This window comes from Rhynchophorus ferrugineus, unplaced genomic scaffold (genome assembly GCF_030347505.1).
Source record: "Rhynchophorus ferrugineus isolate W39M unplaced genomic scaffold, kcgeb_rfMv2 rfM7, whole genome shotgun sequence".
Taxonomy (NCBI): Eukaryota; Metazoa; Arthropoda; class Insecta; order Coleoptera; family Curculionidae; genus Rhynchophorus; species Rhynchophorus ferrugineus.
In genome coordinates, this window is record NW_027472586.1 from 6,268,262 (window position 1) to 6,291,468 (window position 23,207).

The 23,207-nt window shown below is 32.7% G+C and overlaps 1 protein-coding gene across 15 annotated transcripts in view; it reads left to right on the forward strand.

Moving 5' to 3' along the window:
* The window catches only part of rut (adenylate cyclase rutabaga), a 218,580-nt gene that overhangs the window by 54,229 nt on the left and 141,144 nt on the right, over positions 1–23,207 (forward strand). The window contains exon 2 of one of the 15 annotated variants that reach the window (XM_076409060.1): positions 4,978–5,038. The exons of the other annotated variants lie outside the window; for them this stretch is intronic. The gene's annotated coding sequence lies outside the window, so the exon portion shown is untranslated. The remainder of the gene's footprint in view (positions 1–4,977; positions 5,039–23,207) is intronic. 15 annotated transcript variants of the gene reach the window in all.

The window sequence follows — 23,207 nt, forward strand, 5'->3', positions numbered from 1 at the left end:
CAAAAATTGGATGGGCAGCGTCAAAATCATGACATGCTGGTTTTTAACCAACATGTCATGTGCTTGATCATCATGAAGATAGCATTGATTATATACTTGTTCCCAAACACAAAATTGTGTTGTCCTTGCTACTGGAATTGGATAAATTGGTATTAGCAACCCTGGTTCAACCGAATAAGCTGATAATCTTATACAGGAGATATTTGATAGGAAAAGGTTGCCTGCTGGTCCTGTCACCGAACGGCAGTAGCAGCTTTGATATGCCTTGATCTCTTTGGATTGGTTTTTTTTTACTTAAAGCGTCGGTCTAAGTGTAGACCCAAGTACGTGGCCTGTTCCAACCATGGAATCAGTCGCCAAATTCTCTTCTGGAGTTTATTCCTGTATTGAAAGAAGAAATTGAACACTGTATCGGCGAAATTGAGCTACATTTAGTTAAAATGATTATGGTAACTAATATTTCTATGGGCACTTCACTTCAGCAAACTATGTCAATAAATTCTTCGAGTAACCAGGAAACTATTACCAGTCCAATATCACCTGTTTTCTTTTCTTCTTAAGTTGATTATTTCCTTGACAAATATATGAATATTACAGCAAAAATTCTTAACGATATTACATAGAAGTATCATGAGAATTGTTTAGACATCAAACTTTTACAATAATCAGAGCTTTTTGTATCTGTTGATGATGTCAATTTTCAACCTCTTTATTCTAGTTTTTCCTATTTTTGTTTATCATTCAATGTTGAGATCACAAATGGTCAAAAATTGCACATTTATGATTATATCGAAAAAATACCTCTTGGATAAAGATACAATTCTCAAAATATATGTATTTTGGGGTGATAGAAACTAAAATCATTGTTAAACTGTATTAAAATGTATAGTTTAGTATATATTTCAAGGTATCTGGTATAATCCGAAATCCACTCATTTTTCATATATTAAATACACTTTTCTTTGTATATCTTTTGATTTGGGACTGATTATGTATATAGCATATTATAATTTAGCGTAAAATTATGTATAATACCTAAAATATTCATTAATCTGTAAATATTTGAAGGAAAATGATAGCAAGAAAGTTAAAAAGCAAAAAAGAAAAGTGGTAAGCTAACTGACGAATTTATTGTTATGCTCTCTGACTCACTTGTTCAGCTGAAGACAACTCTTGGTGTTTTAAAAGCTTTAAGATCTCTGTCTACTCGCGAGAATGAGTTCAGTAAACGATCAACTTGTCTTCTTTTTTTTTGATAAGCTGATTCTTCTCTCGACAAGTATATCATTATTACAACGAACAAAGGAAGAAATTTCAACAAAATTACACAGAAAAATTATGACGTTGAGTTTCTGTGTATGTTGATAATGCCAATATTCAACCTCATTATCCCATTATTTTGTATGTTTGTTTATCATTCCATCGTGACATTTTAACAATCCTCGCGCCTTTAATAAGGTCGTAAAATTAATTCTATAAATAGCTGACGGTTTGAAGACCGAACCCACTATAAATATTACTGCTGAAACCGGAACTTTTGTAATAAAACGAATATTTCCCCTAGTTGATGTTTCTGATAAAATACTTGCACAATCACATCGTAAATATAAAAAAGAAAAACAAAATTAATAGTTGAATCTTATTGAAACAAGTTTGTTGTATGTGCCCAACAGTAAGGTATCGAAATCGACGTGGAATTCGTTTTATATTTAACTCTACAAATAGCCGGATATCGGGGCCGAATCGTACGAATAACCATGTGACTGCGCTTGTTTCAGGTTTGTTCTTTTATTGCTTATTGCTCTGATAAATCAAAAAAACGAGGCTTCACTGCATTTGGCATTGAGAGCGCGGCCTATTGAGATTTTCGGATGAAAACAGCGGGAGTTTTGTGGAATGCTAGGGTCAGTAACCTTTAAAAAGACCTGGGATTAAAATTCATTGAGGTAAAATTTAGTAGAATCATTGATTAAGAGCCACTTGTAAATATTACATTTCATAAAACCCGTACACTCGATGATTGGAAGAATCTGGTTTGGTTCGATGAATTATCGTTTACATTGTTACAAGCGATCGGGTTTATATATTGAGAACTCCGAAAATATTCCAAGATCCGGACTTGATGTTTCCTACAGTTAAACATGGGGGAAGTTCCGTTAATATTTGGTCGGCAATATCGTGTATACAGTCGACATTCTTACTAGGATTAGCATATTGCTGCCAAACACTGCCATATTCCAAGAAGATAATGCACCCATACACACAGCCAAAGAGGTTCAGTCATAGTTTAAAGAACATCAGAGTATTATCAGGTATAAACTTCGTATAGACATTGTCACATATCGACGCAAAAACTCGGATTTACTCTAGATCATCTTCACACACTGCTCCGAATCATTAACTCGTTTAATAGTTCGCTGTTCTGTTTTGAGATCCATCATCAACTGACTTACTTGTCATGAAAAGAAGTAGCTTATCAAGTAGAAAATTCGGCTTACATTACCGTAAAATGTTAAAGGAAAATTGAAATAGTACATCCCTAATTATCTTCCAAAACTCGATATTTCACTTTGCATTTTATGCCTCAAATGCTTATTTTTCTTGTAGTTATGTAACACCAACAATGAAACATTGTACTGTTATTTAATCACTACAAACGTTGCACCAAGAATAAGGAAAGTCGTTGTTTTTCTTACGAAAGTTCCGGGTAGCGTTTATGGCTGATTTGGCCTTAAAAAATCGCCTATTTTTAGAATCGATTTTACGACATTGGTAAAGGCACGCGGGTTATAAAAATGTCGGGATGGTCTGATAAACAAACAGGACGAACACTGGATAATGTAGTTCGAAATTGAAACTATTAGCGCGTATATGGTTAAATAAATATTTGAATGAAACAGAGAAAAGTTAAAAGGAAAGGGGTTAAAAAAATCAATAGTGTTATAGTGATTGGTGTAAGAATAATACGCATGGAAAAATATCTGTGGTTTTTGTAAACTAGTACTAAATACTAATCGGTCCTTAATCAAAGAAAATTTAAAATAATACTGGTGTTAATCGCAAGTTTCGATACCAAAATATTATCTCTTGACTATATTCATTTGTTTCATGACTGAAAAATGTATATCTCTCCGATAAGGATAAAATAATCAAAATATATATATTTTGGTCCGAAATAAACGAAAATCCAATTTAAAGCACTTTAGAATCTATTAGCTTGAAGATATGTGATAGAAAAAGAAACCTACTCATTTTTTTAAAATGCAATTTTCGTTGTATAACTTCTAAACTAACGGTTGTATCAAAATGTTGATACAACCACTTGTTTCCTCGTAAAATTCGTCATAATTTCTGTAATTTTCATCAACCTGTGATTGTTTGAATGGAAATGGCAATAAAAAATGTGAAAATGGCGAAAAATACTAAATTTTCACGACTATATATATGGAAAAAGTGCCAAAATGTGTAATGCTCTCCGATAAAGCTTTCAAAATATATGTAATTTGGGCTGAAATAAACAAAAATCCATGTTAAATCTCTTTAAAGCTTATTGTTTTTAAGATATGTGAGATAAACAGAAATCAACTAATTTTTTGAAAATACAATTTTCATTATGTAATTTAAGAACTAAAGGTTTTATCAAAATATCTTTACCTTCACTTGACTTATCTATACCTTTACCGTAAATTTCTTCATAAGTCGTATAATTTTCATAAACCTGTGATTATTTGAACGGAAATGGTAGCAAAAATGGTGAATATGGCAAATAATCGCAAATTTTCACGACAATATACATGGAAAATGTGGCTAAAAAAAGATAAAGATAATATTCCCATAATATATGTATTTTGGTTCGAAAGAGACGATAATCTATATTAAATTTCTATAGAATTTATAATTTTAAAGATATCTGACATACAATACAATCTAACGTTAAAAACTCATTATAGTAACATTCTTTTTAGAACAACTACAATTTCATGACTAAGAAGCATAATAATAATGTCAAAAAGAAAGAAGGGTCTATGAAAGAAAGCCTATGGTTAACAAAAACTGACTGGTAAACTAATTGACGAACTTTTTTTTGTAATAGCGTACCTGTCATTATAAGAAAATGATATTTGGGTGACTTAACATAAGAGTTGTTCAGCTGCAGTCAACTCTTGGTGTTTTAGACAGTGTGACAAAGCTGTAGGTTCTCTGGCTGCTTACGAGAATGAAAAATTCCAACATATTTTTTCCCCGATTTCGGCTGTTCGAGAAAAATAAGTTTTTTCAGCATTTTTACTTTGATTCAACCGTCTCGCAAAAAGTAGATTCGAGAAATACACTAAACTAACACTAGTCATTAAAACAGTTTTATCTCCGAAAATAATTTAAAATTTTTGAAAAATCCTCTTATAGGAAAGACGAATAAAGAAATATTATTTTTTCAAAACGAATGCAGCGTGATAAACAATATTAATAAACAGCCAAAACTTCTTCTTGCATTACTGTTTAAAACACAAAAATATCAAAAATAGCATAATTAAAACCATAATAACGACGATATAACACGAACTTTTTACTAGAAAACTGCAACTGTTTATAAACACTACCACTCTACTATGTCCAAAACATCTCGTAAACATTTCATTCAACAATTTCGAGTTATTTAATACATAACTCGACTTAATCGTCGCTTTATTCAAATTTACGACGGCGGATGTCGTCAGCGACGATCCGAACATTTCGAACATATCCAAAATATGTTTTTATTTGCGCGCATCTGGGGTCGGAGAAGGTGCTAGCCGACTTTAATTGGTTCTCTCTGGCACTGTCCACTGTAGGAAACGGACAAAAAAAGAAATACCGATGGCGTATGTCTAGAGTGGCACTCGAAATTCGAAAAAGCTATTTTAAAACGGGCCGTTCTTTTTATAATGTTCCTCTTTGATAAAGATCAGCGTCTTAATTTGATTTTCTTTTGGTTTTCAGGTGTGTAGATCCAGAGTGGTGTAGTTACGTTCCAGTGTTATACGTTTTGTCCACGATATTTGTAAGTAAATAACTACCAATGTTAAAAGTAACTTATTAAACTTATTACAGTAGTGAAATAGATTATACTATTGGTGTAAATAAAGTAATGAAACAAAAATAATATCACTAAATATAATTTGTTTTAACTTTATAGTATATCTAATACGTGTATTATCGAAGGACTTAAACTACAATTAATTATATAGCTATAATAGTTTGTAGCTTAGAGTCGTTGAGTTCTAGGGTTATTTTTTATGTAGTAGTATTTCCTGGGGACCTAATCTACCTAATTAACGATTATATATCAAAGTAATGTATTTTACTTTCATTAGAAAGCATATTTACCTCTTTGTGTTTAGTTCTTGTTTCCTTCGTTGCTGTGTTTTCTTATCAAGTCATTCTAATATCATTGTTTTGTTCTTCTGTTACTACCTGTATACTTTTTTCTTGATAAAATTATATTTTATTGCTACCTTTTCCCTAACACATTCACCATATCTGCAAAAGAGTTGGAATTAACTATCTCCTCAATCATTTTAACCAGGTATTCTTCAGTATTCTTCAGTAGTTCATTATTGTGAACAATTACACACATATATTTGCACACAAGTATTTTATAGCCTACAATACGATTTTCTACAGTTATTCTATATTAATTATATTCTCACCTCTTTATATTTTAGCTTTATAGTATATCTAATACGTGTATTATCGAAGGACTACTACTATTAATTATATAGCTATAATAGTTTGTAGCTTAGAGTCGTTGAGTTCTAGGGTCATTTTTTATGTAGTGGCATTTCCTGGAGACCTAATCCACCTAATTTATAATTGTATACCCAAGTAATATATTTTACTTTCAGTAGAAAGCACATTTACCTCTTTGTGTTTAGTTCTTGTTTCCTTCGTTGCTGTGTTTTCTTATCAAGTCATTCTAATGTCATTGTTTTGTTCTTCTGTTACTACCTGTATACTTTTTTCTTGATAAAATTATATTTTATTGCTGCCTTTTTCCTAATACGTTCACCATATCTGCAAAACAGTTGGAATTAACTATCTCTATAATATTCTTCAGTATTCCTCAGTAATTCATTATTGTGAACAATCACACACATATACTTGCACATAAGTCTTTTATAGGCTACAATACGATTTTCAACAGTTATTCTATATTAATTATATACTCACATTTAGTTGTTTTCACTCTTATCACCATATCTTGGATTTGCCAACATTGAATCATAATCCAACATCCATAAAGTTTCAGTTTCAAAATTTAATTTTTGTCATGCAATCCATTCCTTAATTAGATCCTTTGTCCATCCACTGGTTAGAATGTTTCCATCAGTATGCTATGGTATGGTGCATTATCCATAACAGCAACTAATGGTTTCTCCTAGTTCTTTAGGAGCTGATTTTCAAACCACATCAAATATTTAAGGTTAATTTCTCCATGGTAACCGCTTTTGAACTTAGAGGAAAACACTAACTCTGCTAAAGGAAGAAAAGCATTTTTGTTTCTAGAAACATTTACCTTTTTCCATCAATATTCGTTGTACAATACACTTTTTTTATTAGCATCTTGCCAAAGGTGACCTAATATTCCATTTTGAAATATATATGTCTAAATTCAAGTTGAAATAAGAAATTTTCCTTAATTTGATGACGTGCTTTTAAAAATTGTATTTTGTTAAAGCAATGCCTGGAAGTTCTGTTAGACCTCTTCATTGGTTATCTTTGCACTATTTAAATCCTATGTTTCCTAACAGTGTATAAAGGGATAACTTACCTCAAAAAGCTACATGTTCCTAACTGTTCTATGGATACTTTCTAGAGTATCTACTCAGTTTTATACATTTCATATATTTATTCTCAAATAGAACTAACATCAAGGTATATAAAGATTTTCTTTTCGGTGAATCCAACTTATATTGTTTTTATTTTTTGAGGAACATTTAGTACTAATATTCAGTACAGCTGCCACACGATAAAAATATTTAATTAATAATATTCGCTTTACAAAGCAACAGTAAGGGTAAAAACTGAAGGTAGATAACAGCGCAGTCAGCGGCAATATCACTACATAGTATAAAACAAAGTCGCCTTTTCTGTCCCTATATCCCTATGTGCGCTTAAATCTTTAAAACTACGCAACGGATTTTGATGCGGTTTTTTTCAATAGATAGAGTGATTCAAGAGGAAGGTTTATATGTATAATACATGCATAATATACTAAGGCAACATTGCTAATTTTAGAGGTTTCTAACGTGATGTCGTAAATTAACTTATTTCTTTAGGCTTATTTAGCAATTAGCAAAAACGCTGCCTAACCCTACGAGTTAGATCAAATTAATGTACTACAGTATTGTACACCATAAAAAGGTCTACAAAAAAGTCCGCGATGGTATATGTTTATCTTTTAGGGATAACCCACATTAACCATTTTTATTGTTTACTTTTTACGTGAGAAAATGGCTTATTTACGAAGCTATTTTAAGCAATACGGCATTAATCCTTATCGAATTAAGTACCTTAAATACAGTGTGCAATTAATATAGATCAATATGGTTCCTTACAGCATGTAAATTAAAGAAATATTTTCGGAGATATTACAAATTTAAAATTTGCGTTTAAAAATGTGTAATGTAATAAAAATTGTATGAATTTAGATATTCCAAAGATAGCAGGAAATCTTCATAGTAAGTATAGGGGAAGAGGAATTGTTTTACTCCAAATTTAATGCGTGCAGGCCAAGGGCAGTAATGAATGAACCAAAAATACTGGATCGATTTTAATCATGTTTTCATTGAGTGACATAGGCATATATATTTTATGCCCGTGCAAAGTCGGAGCGGGCCGCTATGTTTTTATATACAACGTTCATATTTTTTCTGTAGTGTATTTAATTTAGTATCAGCATTGCACCCGTGCGAAGCCGGGGCGGGTCGCTAGTAACATATAAAGAAGATTTCATGGAAGTTAAAACAACACGTTAAAATATAACTGAAGAGTATGTCAAACGTATACACTTTACCGAATGAAAATGGTCCTTTTATAGTCAACGAATCGCTGGAATAGTAATGAGACACAACAGAAATGAGAGATCCGAAATGAACAAATGAATTGGTGTCCTTTTGTCGGAGCAGTTCTTTGAGTTGCTGCTGTCTGCGGCGTAAAGTTGCCGGTTCAACGACCGTTAAAACCCTTGGTGGCGGGAAACTGAAGTAACCGCGGAAAATTTTAATCACGCCGTGGCTTTCCACGAAAGATGTCGAGGAAATATGAAAAACGGAAGATAGCAATTCGTTATATTGTTTTTTTCTAGTAAACATAACTCGTTATTCTTAATTTATTTCTCTTTTTCTTTTCTATTAGACCTATACTTAATTTTAAAGGTTTTTTTTTAATTTGGAGCATTATTGTGAAAAATCGGTACAATGTATTTTTTTCAAAGTATTGTCCAGCGATAGCCCCTTCCTTATCTTTCAGGCAAAATAAGAATTCCATTTTGGAAGAACGATGTATCTCCATATGAAGTCAACCGCTGCTTATACAACTAGTAATCAAAAGGAGCAAGGTCTGGAGAATACGGCGGGTGGGGAAACACTTCCCATTTTAATGTTTCCAAGCGTGATTTCGCCGGTTTTGCAACACGTTGGAGCGTTGTTATACTGAAGAACAGCATTGCTGTATTTTTGCTCGTATTCCAATCGTCTTTCGTCTTTTCTTTGATGGTTTCATCGAGTAATGCCTTCAAGTCCTCGTCTTCAAATTTGTTTGGGTTTCCAGAACGCTCTTTCCTATCGGTGTCAAAATCACCACTTGTGAAACGCCAAAACCAGTATTCACATGTTGAAATCGATGGATGATGGCTACCGTAAGCCTCACGCAGCATTAGATGAACTTTAGCCACCTTTTCCTTCAAATTGAACTGAGAAAAATAAAATGTCCTGATATGGATGTATCCGATGTTATTTTGTAGGAATGTTCGTCGGGTCGGTCGATACGTGTGGCCATCGATGCGATTGTTTGTCCGAACACTCACTACTATTCTTGGAAGGAATTTGCACAAGAACTAAAAACACTGGTTGAATCAAAGTTGTTTATTTTAACTTACGATTGATACATGTGGTCGACGGGAGAATTGACAGGATATTAGGTTAGGTAAAGGAAGTACGGTAGCGCTGTGGAAGTGGTGCTATTACAAGGGGGTAGAGAAAAGAAAAGAAAGCGAGACGTCGTCGTGGTGGTCTTTTATATGCGGGAACCGCATGGTACCAATCCACCGACGTTGCCAACCTTTGAACTTGCTGAATGCGTGGTGGCCTAAAGGGTCGTAGCGGTCGCTACAAGTTAATGCACAGTAACACCATCTGTTGTAAATCCTTTAAAATCATTATTTTATAGACATGATATTATGTTAGGTTCCGATAACATTTCAGCTAATTTATTGGTGTTAATACATTTGTGTCTACAGTAATGCCTAGTATTGAATATCTAAAACATTCAACTTCTATTTTCATTCATTATTCTTTTATTTATATCTCTCTGTTTTTGCTTTTCTCTATCCATGCTCCATCCAAGATCATGTGAGTCAATAGTGGAGGTGATGCATATATTTATTTACTTTTTATATAAGCTATCTATCTATTTATCCCCTATTAAATAATAATGAATAACTAATTAATAAATTAATAATATTAAATAACGTTTTATATCAAAAAGGAGAATTGACCAGTTGATCAGTTTATATATGTGGCCGGGTCTTTTCTCATCTATCTCTCTCTCACTATATCAGTGTCTTCTACTCCCTAAACTTCCTCAATGTCTTAAAATTACCACTAGCCTCTCGGTCTTCTAAGATAAGGTATTCTTGAAGATTTTTAAATCTCCAAGCTCCATTAAAGGAAAAATAGAGTGTATTTCATTTCATCTGGATATGAAGGTGAATTAATGGACAGGTTTCCTTGTGATAACTACACTGCATACCCTGTTATAGAATTATTCCTTCAGATATAAAGATCTTCAAGCTGCAGTTTTCATCTATCCAGTCTTCTAATCATCTATCATCTGTAACTAGAAGCTTATTGATTGGGGAAATCGAGCTATTCTCGAAATCTATTCACTGGTTGGGTTTGACGTCAAATTGAGGTTTCTTTGTGTGCTATCTATGCCTTATTTCGCATATAGTCGTATATTTTTAGCTTTTCCGACCAATCTTTTAATTTATTTTCCTTCCATTTCCCTTCTGTCTAGGCTATTTTCCGACCACTTTCGGTATTTTAAATGTGAGTCTATCGCGTCTCTTGTCGAACACTTTATTTTTAATCTTTAACCTTTCTGTTGCAACCAAGTTTTAAATGTTACTTTTTTTAGTAGCTACTGAATGAAACTGTTACTGGAGATGTCTACCAACGCCAATTCAATAAATTGGAAGACATATTGTAGTAAAAAGAGCCAACAATAATGGCCCTTTATGGTTTATATTAATTTTTTTTAATGATACCTTTTCTAGAGTAAGAAAATCATCAAAATACATTCATGCATCTAATAAAACGGTTTCTTCAATATGCCTTATCCTCATACCATACAAAATTATATATAAACTATTGTGAATTGGTTAAATTCGACCACAAGTACTAATAACAAACGTAAAATGTTAATAAACATTAGTCGCATAATGCAAATTGACATCAAGTGTCAAATATCAATATTCCCTCGACGATTGTAACGCGACCGAATCCCGTCGTTTATAATCGAATTTACATGACGCATTCTGAAGCGGCCGCCTCTCCATTCAGGACTAAAATCCATTAAATCCGAAATTTACATGAATACGGAACGTCGCTATGACCAAGAAGTTGGAGCCCGTGTTCGGTACGCTAAATACAAGTTTGGGATTCAATAAATACGTACTTGCATTGAATGTGTAAGTTTTGAGAGAGCGCCAGGATATTTAGTTGAAAGGAAATATATTATTCAATTACGTTTGGATGGTTTTACCACTTTTTACTATCGACTGTTTCTGTCAACTCCCTTCAGACGTTATTTTCGGTCCGACTGATTTTGTTACTAATTACCTTCGAGTGTTTCAGTGGTATACTCGTAGTTACTATTTTTGGTTCTACTTGTATCATTCGACTGATTTTTAACGTTCGGGCTCTGTCGTCCTAGCCTCGACTTGACAAAAATGTACCCAATTTATGCTTACATAGATTTATTTGTAATATATGTAGTTTTATGGGTTTTTTTGGTAGTTTGCTTGTAAATAACAATTTATTGTTTATTAATATAGCACTTTGCTATATTAACTATACAGCACAAAACATTCAAATATAAAAGTAATTCTACTTCGTTTAAAATTAAATTATAAATTGCATGCTAATAGTATTCAGTATTTTTTTTCCTTTTTTGTTTTAAAGTTAGTACGTCAAGGAATTTGTACATCTCCGTCTCGTTTATACTACCGTTGGAAGATATAAGCACATATAAAATTAACTACCTCAAGCAATTATCTCTGTCCTTTCCTCTCTCACAATTTATACAGGGAAGGATTCGTATATCATCGTCTGACATCACAAACGATTACCATTTTCAGTCGCTAGTCAGTTTTTTGACAATAGACTGTTTTGCGACTATCGACTGTTCGACTTCGACGCACGGATCGATCGATCTATGTTCAGGGCATCAATTTTTTTTTATTACTCTTCGTGAGTCCACAATCTGCCCTATTGGCAATAAGTATTTCTTCTGTCTATATTATATATACATGGCATGTAGAAAATCACTTCATTAAGCAATCTTCTGTATAAAAATATTATCTTAATTAATTAGTCTTATTCTAATGCTTATTCTAAAGTCTACATATGTCCAGTAATCAGATCAGGTGGTGTTAAACGTTTTAGTCTACGCACTTCACTATCACGTCGCATGTTTAGCTGATTAGCGAGTACATTGGGATGCACTGACACCCTTTCGAAGTACTTCACACAAACACGTTGAATTACACTCGTTATAGGTTCTAGAGGAATATCGCGTTGTATCACTTTATTTGAAATATAGCATGGAGCATCAACAATGGCACACAACACCTTATTTTGGAACCGTTGAATGATGGATATATTAGATTTGCTAGCGGTACCCCATAGTTGAATTCCATATGTCCAAATGGGCTTGAGTATAGACTCATACAGCAATACCTTGTTATCTAATGATTGGATTTGCGCCCAATGAGCCAATACATTTGATATAATTTTAGTCCCAGTTGTTTTCGTTTAGAGAGTATATGCTTTTTCCAGGTTAGGCGTCGATCTAAATGCATACCAAGATATTTAACATGCTCTGCTTGGGGGAGTTGACGATGATTGATATTCACTGATGGACATGTTCTTCTACGCAGGGTAAACGTTATATGCGTGGATTTTGATTCATTGGCTTTAATGCGCCATGTCTTCAACCATAATTGTATTTGCTCCAGGTGGGTTTGTAGGTTTATTGATGCTGTGACTGGATCTTCATGGGATGCTAAGATTGCTGTATCGTTTGCATATGTTGCCACGGTAGAGGGCATCAAATAATTTGCAAACTTGTGTAATATGAAACAGTATAATTTACAAATTATCCCAAAAACCCTTGAAATTAATTCACGGTCCTTATAAACGCCAAATGCCAGAACATTTGGAACGCATAACTTATTTGGGTTAATGCTCCTCCAAAAAAAGAGTAAGAGCGGCATCTCCATATACGCCGCGTATTGTCCCTGGCGACCTCCGATATTACCATCAAACTAATGGTTATCCATTAGTTTAACGACGGGTCGATTAACCGACCCTTAATGCCATTTCGCAGCGACTGAAACTGAGCCGAAATTAGTCGGTGTCCATGTCAGATTCCGTTCACTCGATTTATAAGCGGCGACTATCGATTGGACCGTCGGAAATTGTGTTGCGAGCCGTAGTTCGCTTGATGTTGTGTTACGTTAGGCGAAAGCCGAGAGGGAAAATAGGGAAACGCGAACTGCGACTGGAAAGCGGAGAATTTCGAACAATGAGACGGTCAATTTTTTAATGATATCAATACACAGAGATTACGCCGGTCTACTGCATTTTTACACATGGATTTATTACGAGTACCTAATTTTTAACCGACTTCAAAAAAGTAGGAGTTTCTATGGTATAGTCTATACAAAGTTATTTTGTACATACGTCATCTATATTTTGACGTCAAAACGTTGCAATGTTGCCGCATCAACTCTGAGTTTTAGTCTGACAAACCGACGATCTTGACACGCTCATTCCTTTACGCGTTCGAACTAATCACACAGCATTGTGTCTCTTTTTAACTAGAATAAAATGAGAAGGAAAATATTATCTGATTCTGAAGCGAATCTTGATGAAAGAAAAGAAAGACTAGAAAACTTTGAATAGCATACAAACATAATAATATAATTTTGTGACATATACAAAAAATTAAATTACGAACAAAACAAATCTAATTTGTTGCTCGTACCGACTTCACACTGATGAACTTCATTTTCAAAAACAATAAATACACCAGGCTGATTAAAAGAATAATTTCTTTTTTTAATTTTTTTAACTGAAATTGCATTTTTCTTATGCTTATTCTATGTTCTGCTTATTTACTTCATTCTTCGATCTAGCCCTTGCTTCCTATTTTATGTTATATCCTACATGGGAACTGAACAGGTCAATTGAAAAGTCCCCGGTCTGACACATAGATGGCGCTACTATAATTAAATCCATATGTTTTTTAGTTAGCCCAAACTCTTAAAAGATGCGTGTATAAATTTCACAGCTGTCGGATCATTAGTTTGTGAATTATAGCATTTTGAGTGAAGCAACTTATGTGATTGTGAAAAAAATGAATAAAGGGGAATTTCGCCTGTTGATAAAATATTGCTTTTTGAAGGGAAAAAATACAACTTGGCTTGATGCACAGTTTTCGGATATTGCCGCAGGAAAATCAACCATCAATGGTATGCTAAGTTAGACGTGGTGAAATTGGCACCGAAGACGGTGATCGCAGTGGACGCCCAAAAGAGGTTGTTACCGACGAAAACATTAAAAAACCCACAAAATGATTTTGAATTACCGTAAATTGAAATTGAATGAAATAACAGACACTCTAAAGATACCAATTGAACGAGTACATCATATCATTCACGAATATTTGAATAGACTATATAGGTATATATATTTTTACCATTAGCTGATCAAACCATACAAAAATAATAATATAATTTTGTGACATATACAAAAAAATTAAATTACGAACAAAACAAATCTAATTTGTTGCTCGTACCGACTTCAAACTGACGAACTTCATTTTCCATGATTGAGTTTTTAAGCAGAAGTTATCAAACGGAGATAAATCAGGCAAATGAGTGGGACCGTGCACCAGTTGATGCTTGGATGATTGGCTCATTTCGCAATGGTTTCTGCTGCCATATAAATTATGCGTTATCTTGATAAAAACACCTTAATTACGATTTTATTTGCATATAACTAATTTCTCAAACATTTAAACGTATGTTAACTGGGATGATCCTATAGAAATCGTTCTATTGTCGAAATAATCTGTTGTAATATGTTGTAATATTTATGTAACGAACATATTATTCCATGCAATATTCGGACGGGACAACGTCTGTTGGATTTTCTAGTATTAAATGAATATTATTACCATCAACATTCATGAATTAAATATTCGAAATAATAGAATAACAACACCTTGACATTTAACTAAGCCGTGATGTGTCTCCGTTCGAGTAATAATCATCACGCGACGCATCAAATGAATCGATCTGTTGAAGAAAACCGGGAGTCTTCCTTGAACTTTTCCGAGTTTAAAGGGTCGCTCCTCGTGGAACCAATTAACGAAAAAGGCGCATTGTTAAGGCGCCAGCTTTATTAGAGTCTAATTATTTTCATCCGACTAGAGAAAGATAATACCACGGTGTGGGTAAGCCGTGACCTTTATAACAATGGTTTTCAGGTTCTTCAACTCTTCGCCGAGCGCAGTTTAGAAAGAAAATGATATAAATGACCGGTAAAGGTCCTATACCGTGCATATTGTTTCTGTTGTTCATTATTTATTTTTACTATGTTTTATTTATAGGGATTGTTTCAATATCCAGATGATTATCATTAGAATAACTGTATTGAAGTTGAGGGAAACTATATATTAAGAAATAGCCATTTTACAAATACTAGTGATCGCTCTTTGGTCAAAATGCGACCATAATATATAAAAAATAATCATGTTTCTCTCGTACTAGAGTAAAAGGACTAATTTAAAACTCTGATATGTTACTAAAACTTGTTTTTGCACTATTTTTAATATAAGAAGAAATGTATTGGCATCGCTACGTAGTATAAAACAAAGTCGCCTTTTCTGTCCCTATATCCCTATGTGCGCTTAAATCTTTAAAACTACGCAACGGATTTTGATGCGGTTTTTTTCAATAGATAGAGTGATTCAAGAGGAAGGTTTATATGTATAATACATGCATAATATACTAAGGCAACATTGCTAATTTTAGAGGTTTCTAACGTGATGTCGTAAATTAACCTATTTTTTTAGGCTTATTTAGCAATTAGCAAAAACGCTGCCTAACCCTACGAGTTAGATCAAATTAATGTACTACAGTATTGTACACCATAAAAAGGTCTACAAAAAAGTCCGCGGTGGTATATGTTTATCTTTTAGGGATAACCCACATTAACCATTTTTATTGTTTACTTTTTACGTGAGAAAATGGCTTATTTACGAAGCTATTTTAAGCAATACGGCATTAATCCTTATCGAATTAAGTACCTTAAATACAGTGTGCAATTAATATAGATCAATATGGTTCCTTACAGCATGTAAATTAAACAAATATTTTCGGAGATATTACAAATTTAAAATTTGCGTTTAAAAATGTGTAATGTAATAAAAATTGTATGAATTTAGATATTCCAAAGATAGCAGGAAATCTTCATAGTAAGTATAGGGGAAGAGGAATTGTTTTACTCCAAATTTAATGCGTGCAGGCCAAGGGCAGTAATGAATGAACCAAAAATACTGGATCGATTTTAATCATGTTTTCATTGAGTGACTTAGGCATATATATTTTATGCCCGTGCAAAGTCGGAGCGGGCCGCTATGTTTTTATATACAACGTTCATATTTTTTCTGTAGTGTATTTAATTTAGTATCAGCATTGCACCCGTGCGAAGCCGGGGCGGGTCGCTAGTATAACAATAAAACAATAAATCTATGTTTGTTAAAACATATTAAAGTATATACAAACGATCTCAAGAACTACCACTCAGCCAACTTCAGAGCATCAAATGTAAGTATAGCTGATCTTTCTTTACTTATGTTATAAACATAATATATAACGTATATTAAAACAATAACGAACCCAATTAGGTAATTTATTTTTTACAGTTTGGAAATGTATATTATATGAATGCATTTACGATCATTGATTTTCCAAAACTTCTTGTTCTTTCTTCTGTTTATCATATATGTTCCATCTATGCTAATTATTTAATTAGTTTCATTTTAAATCCTGCATATTTTCATTACTTCATTTATGTATTAATATAGTCCTCATCTGTTATCAATATTTCTCATTAAAATATATATTACAAAAACAATAAATACACCAGGCTGATTAAAAGAATAATTTCTTTATTTAATTTTTTTAACTGAAATAGCATTTTTCTTATGCTTATTCTATGTTCTGCTTATTTACTTCCTTCTTTGATCTAGCCCTTGCTTTTTATTTTATCTTATATCCTACATGGGAACTGAACAGGTCAATTGAAAAGTCCCCGGCCTGACACATAGATGGCGCTACTATAATATATTGTTTTAGTTAGCCCAAACCCTCAAAAGATGCGTGTATAAATTTGACAGCTGTCGGATCATTAGTTTGTGAATTATAGCATTTTAGTGAAGCAACTTTTGTTATTGTGAAAAAAATGAATAAAGAGGAATTTCGCCTGTTGATAAAATATTGCTTTTTGTAGAGAAAAAATACAGTTGAAGAACTTGGCTTGATGCCGAGTTTCCGGACACTGGCGCAGGAAAATCAACCATCAAGGATTGGTATGCTAAGTTAGACGTGGTGAAATTGGCACCGAAGACGGTGAACGCAGTGGACGCCCAAAAGAGGTTACCGACGAAAACATTAAAAAACCCACAAAATGATTTTGAATAACCGTAAATTGAAATTGAATGAAATAACAGACACTCTAAAGATACCAATTGAACGTGTACATCATATCATTCACGAATATTTAGGTATGAGAAAGTTCTGTGCAAAGTGGATGCCGCGCGAGCTCACTTTTGACCAAAATCAACGACGAGTTGATGATTCGGGGCAGTTTTTGAAGATGACCAAGCGTAATAAACCCGAATTTTTGCATCGATATGTGCCAATGGATGAAACATGGCTCCATCATTTCACTCCGAAATCCAATCGACAGTCATCCGAGTGGACTGCACACAATAAACCCGCTCCAAAGCGTGGGAAAACGCATCAGTCGACTGGCAAGATTATGGCGTCTGTAGTTTGGGATGCGCATGGAATGATTTTCATTGGCTACCTTGAAAGAGGAAGGACCATCAACAGCGATTATTACATTGCTGCTTCACCAAGACAACGCACCATGTCAAAAATCCATGAAGTGGGCTTCAAATTGCTTCCCCATCCACCGTATTCTCCAGATCTATCTACCAGCGACTATTTGCTGTTCTTAGATTTCAATAGAATGCTCGCTGGGAAGAAATTTTCGTCGAATGAAGAGGTGATCGCCGAAACTAAGGCCTATTTTGAAGCAAAGGACAAATCGTACTACAAAAATGGTATCGAAAAGTTGGAGGGTCGCTATAATCGGTGTATCAACCTTGAAGGGAATTATGTTGAATAAAAACTAATTCTTGGTAAAAAACTATGGTGGTCCGGGGACTTTTCAGTTGACCTGTTACAACTCGCCAACAAATGAAGAATTAAAATACTATGAATCCTATTAAAAAATTGTTAATATTCTTTGCAATATTTATTTTAACTTTTGATACACAAATTGACGTATTTATTATCTGCAATATTCGGCTAGTGTTTTGTTAAGAAATACATCTACTAATGAAACCTGAAATAAATCAGAAGTTAATACCACCAAAATATACAAAAAAATATTAATAACCTTTAGGATTACCTCTAGTACAATGATACACTATGTCTATAACTATTAACTATTCGCTGTTCACAAGATATAAAATTACAAACATAAAAAGAGGACAGACGATTCTTGTTATTCCAGAATTTTTTTAGTCTAAAAGAAATTGAATTAAGTCCAATTTCTAGATCATTGGATACTTGATTCCTCTTTTCGATTAGAGAGAAAGCATACTAGAAGTTCCTCAGAGCTGACATCATGGGTTTATCTGAAAATGGCGATTTTCGACAACAATTTGATTCAAAATCCAGCTGAGTTTTTATAATAGGTCACTTAAGCTACAATGCAACTAGCTAGCCACGTCGCTATCAAAGGACAATACTTATACACGCATTCTCCACTAAATTAATTCATAATCCTTGTGGAATATTCGTCCAAGAGGTTCCTTTTAATACACCTGCATGTATAGCTTCTAATCCACAATAGGAAGTACTAACGACACCGGAAATTGACACATATATCTTTAAACAGCCGCATTCAAAAAGTAACATTATTTACTATTCAAAAACATGAACGCATAATACCAAAGCTCAAGCCAAAGGTTATTTACTTTCGCGTTTCTCAATGAAACAACAACACTTGTTTATTTATTTAACACTCGTAACAACGAAACAGACACACACGCATCTAATTTACATAATTACGACTTCTAATTAACGAACTCGTCGACAAGCGCTCTCTTCAATCATTAGTTCTCTATGTTAGGGATTAACTTGTTAGAATAATATGAATAACAACGTCCTTCTTGGATCCTTTTTATCAGTAATTTATTTGACACTTGGCGATCGTCAAGTTTTGAATCAACACTTATTTAGTATCCTACTAAAAAGTTTGTCGATTTTATTTTATTACTATTTTTTCAGCTGTCGATTCAACTATTTATGTATTTGAAATTATTCGGATTGATTTATAAGCTGATCATAAACGTGAAAACTTTTTAATGGGTATTCGTTGAATTTTCTTTTCAAAATTGAGCCAATAAAGACGGAATTTCCTTTCTGTGTTTATTTTATTTAAATTCCTAATCCGAATTAATAGCGTTCTGAATGTCTTCAGTCTAACAAATAATTATTCACATGCTTTGTTACTACAAGTAAATCTCAATCGAGGGAAACTTTCAAATTTCAAAGGCATATACAATGCTTTCACATATTTTATATCTAAAATAATCAGATATTTTGGTGCAATGTTATTGCTGATGAGCTGATGTGACAGAAAATCGGAAGTCGTTCAGTGCAAAAGCCATTCAGTTTGATTTTTAAGCACTAACTATATCATATATCTCGTACAAATATTTCAGGCAGCTGTTTCTATGGTCTAATGGTTAAAAGATTTAGCTCCCAAACGGAGGTCGCGGGTTCGATTCCCGGCGGTGACAATAACTTTTTGTTATTTAGTTACAACATTTATGAAATCACCTAGGCTAGGTAGTGGACGCCGGGGCCTGAAGCGTTCCTTATTTTCAATTATTGTTTCTTTATTCCCATTTTTTTTTTCATACGGGCTGCACCTTTACTTGGCCTACCCATTGTAATATTAAATAAAATAACTGTGTAATTTCCTGAGTAAATATCTAACACTAAAAAGGGAAAAATTAAATATTTTTAACAAAAAATTTAACCGACTTAAAAAAATGAATAAGGAACTCACTAAAAATTTTAAAATAATCAAACTTAGTTTTTTTTTAACACAAAGAAAACATTTTAAAATAAAATTTATAAATAGTAATCGTTGTAATATATAAATTAAAAGAAACAAATATCGTATTTAACGTATCTACTACCCGTATTTTATTTTCTACTATATACACACAATTTAGCTTAATACCTACCTAAACCTATTTATCTATTTACAATATTATTTTAACTACTACCAACTGATCAGTTTGAAGTCAGTGCTGAGCAACAAATTAGATTTGTTTTGTTCATCATTTAATTTCATTTAATATTGTAAAGAGATAGATAGATTTAGGTAGGTATTAAGCTAAATTGTGTGTATATAGTAGAGTATAAAATACGTGTAGTACATAGATTAAATTAAAGTTTTTGTTTATTTTTATTTATTTATTTTATTTTATTTTTGTTTTTAAATGTTTTTTTCTGTTAAAAATCTGAGGTCGGTTCAATTTTTTTGTTAAAAATATGTTTCAACACCTGCAATTTTAGAGCAATATACGCAGATATCAGTGTTCTGCTCAAAAACATATTTCACCTATAACTCTATTTCCTTTGAAGTCAATAATGTTAATGTTGGTTTATCGAACAAAAAAGGAAACTATGCTTAGAAAATAAGATATTGTATATGAATTTTTGGAGCCATAGCCATATGAAATTCAGCCAAAGTATATTGCTAGAATACAGTGTTTTTTAAGGTCTTAAGTGTTGTGTACTTTTAAATATTGGTTCTATATACATTAAAGTTTATAAGAAACCCTTATCGGAGTGGGGAAGAGGCCGGTGAACCACTAAGAATAAACAAAAACATCGTAACTTAATTTCACAAATTATTCGCGACTTTCTTTACAATATAATGATATTAAAATGATCATCAATTCATAACAAGAGCTTGTGGACTGTTGGTGTCATACAGAAGGTTTCAGATAGTCGAATTTTATAATCTCATTCACAGGGAGCATTTTAAAGAAGCCAGAGCTTTGGCAGTTTGAATTGCATTTGTTTGCTACATTACTGGTCCCACGTATCTCTTACGCTTACAATATCAGGTGATGCGTCGGTTTGCAATACTTTTGTTTTTCATACTGTATGCTACGTTTTTTTATTAATCATTAATAAATAAAAGATTGGAATAATTAAATTAACTATAACACTGGTTTATAAGTTTGTACAAGAGATTACCTATTGAAACGATATTCCACATGTCATTGTATAACATAAACCTCATCACATACGCATTGTCCGTGCTGAAAGAATAACAATAAAAAAATATCCACTGGAACAATGTAATATAATAAATAGTGTATAATTGGTTTATAGAGTCATGTAGGATGTTTACAGCTTCGATCGTAAAAACAACATGGTCTCACGCATGATTAACCAAATATATAAAGACATCACTGTCTGTCTAAATAGCGTGATAATAATTAATTTTTCTTATACCGTGCTTCGATATTACTCAAACTGTGACTCACTCGATGCAAAACCATAACAGGGACAGGTCAGTTACGTTGTTATAGTTTATTTTGAATTCGGATCGTAAATCCGTCGAAATGTGTTTCTTTTTTAATTTATTGTGGTCGTTGAGTAACGACAGATACATTGGACTAGACAATAACTGTTACGAGAATATCACCGCAATTATCTTGTTCACATTGTAACAGGTGACCTAATTTTCTTGTCGTTCCTTTTCATCTGGAAAGGTATTGTTTAATTTCATTATATTTCAATGTTATATCTCTGAGTATAATACGATTTTCAAGATTATTTATTTAAATGTCTAGGCTCTAGGGGTGATTTTGACGATAGTTTTTTGATTTTCAGTAGGTGAAAATACCTCCTCTAACTCAGAAACTACAAGAGATGTAGAAATAACTCGTACGTTATATTGGTATTTACTAGCGTTGGGAACTATCGACTGGAAACAGTCGAAATAGTCGATAGTCTAAAAACTAGCGACTGAAAATAGTAATTACTATTAATAGTAATTACTATTTTCAGTGAAATGTACGGTTTGACTGTTTTTTTCCATTCATGACTTCAGACGAAGAAGTAGGAATGCTTGTCTGTATAAATTGGGAGATGTTGTATCGTGTTTTAATTTATTAATTGCTATTTTTAAATAACATAGTATAATAAATATAAATAGTACAATACAACTTAAACAAAGCCTAAAAACTAGAGATGTTCAATAACCATAAATACTAAATAATGTAAACGTATACCTAATCATTGAAAAATCTAATCCATGATGAACCTAAAAATGATCGTACAATAACTACCAGATCCTTTTTAAATAAAAGTTTTATTTATTTTTGAACGGAAATATTTTTAAATACTGTTCAGGAATATTGTCATGTTCAACTTTTTTCCCGCGAGGCGATTTCTTCGATCGTTAATTATTTACTCAGATTTTGAAAAAAATCGTTCCGAGGGGACAGATGTTGCGGATATAGAGGAATATTTTACGTGTAACTTATATAATTCAGGTAGTGTCATTTTATGAGCTTGCCAAAAATCCAATGGGTTGTTTAAACGCCCAATAAATGGCATTTCCAAATAATGCTTAATCTGTAATGTTGCTGCAGTATTTGGAGTAATTACTTTTTTATTCTAGCCATTTTTTTATCAAAATATCTTCAGATGTCAGTACATTTTTGGTCAGTTGTTTGAACTTAGAATGGAAGATACCTCTTCTGTGATAACTTTACCATTATTTTAACTTTAACATTATTTACAATACCAAATCCTGCTTTTTATATCTAGGATATAAAAATGTGGATTTCCCGTATATCGTGTTCATTTCTAAAATTGCCAGTCTTTTGTGTTTGACATCTAATAGACAATTTTGTAATTTCCCTATTCACTTGTTAAAATCTTGGATTTGATAGAATGTTGCAGTGCTCTAGCAGTTATTAACAGCATAATTAAAGATATCGTGGGATATCTTTCACCAGATAACTCGGTGGTCATTCCATCAAAATAAATAATAGCCATCAAAATAAATTGTTGAATATTTAAGTACAGTTTTCCTATCAGAAAATGTATTCTTTACAAATATTTAATGTACTTTATTCACCTTTTTACCGATAATATTTTAAAAAGAAATTTAACAACTGCTACTGCAAGAACTTCTTTAAATCTTTTGGAATCTATGCAGTTTCTGAAACCTTTGGAACCTAATTTTGGTTTTCAAGATTTTAGGAACCAAAATTGTGAAAGTTTATCAAAAAAGTATTACCTATTATACCAGTCCAAAGTATTA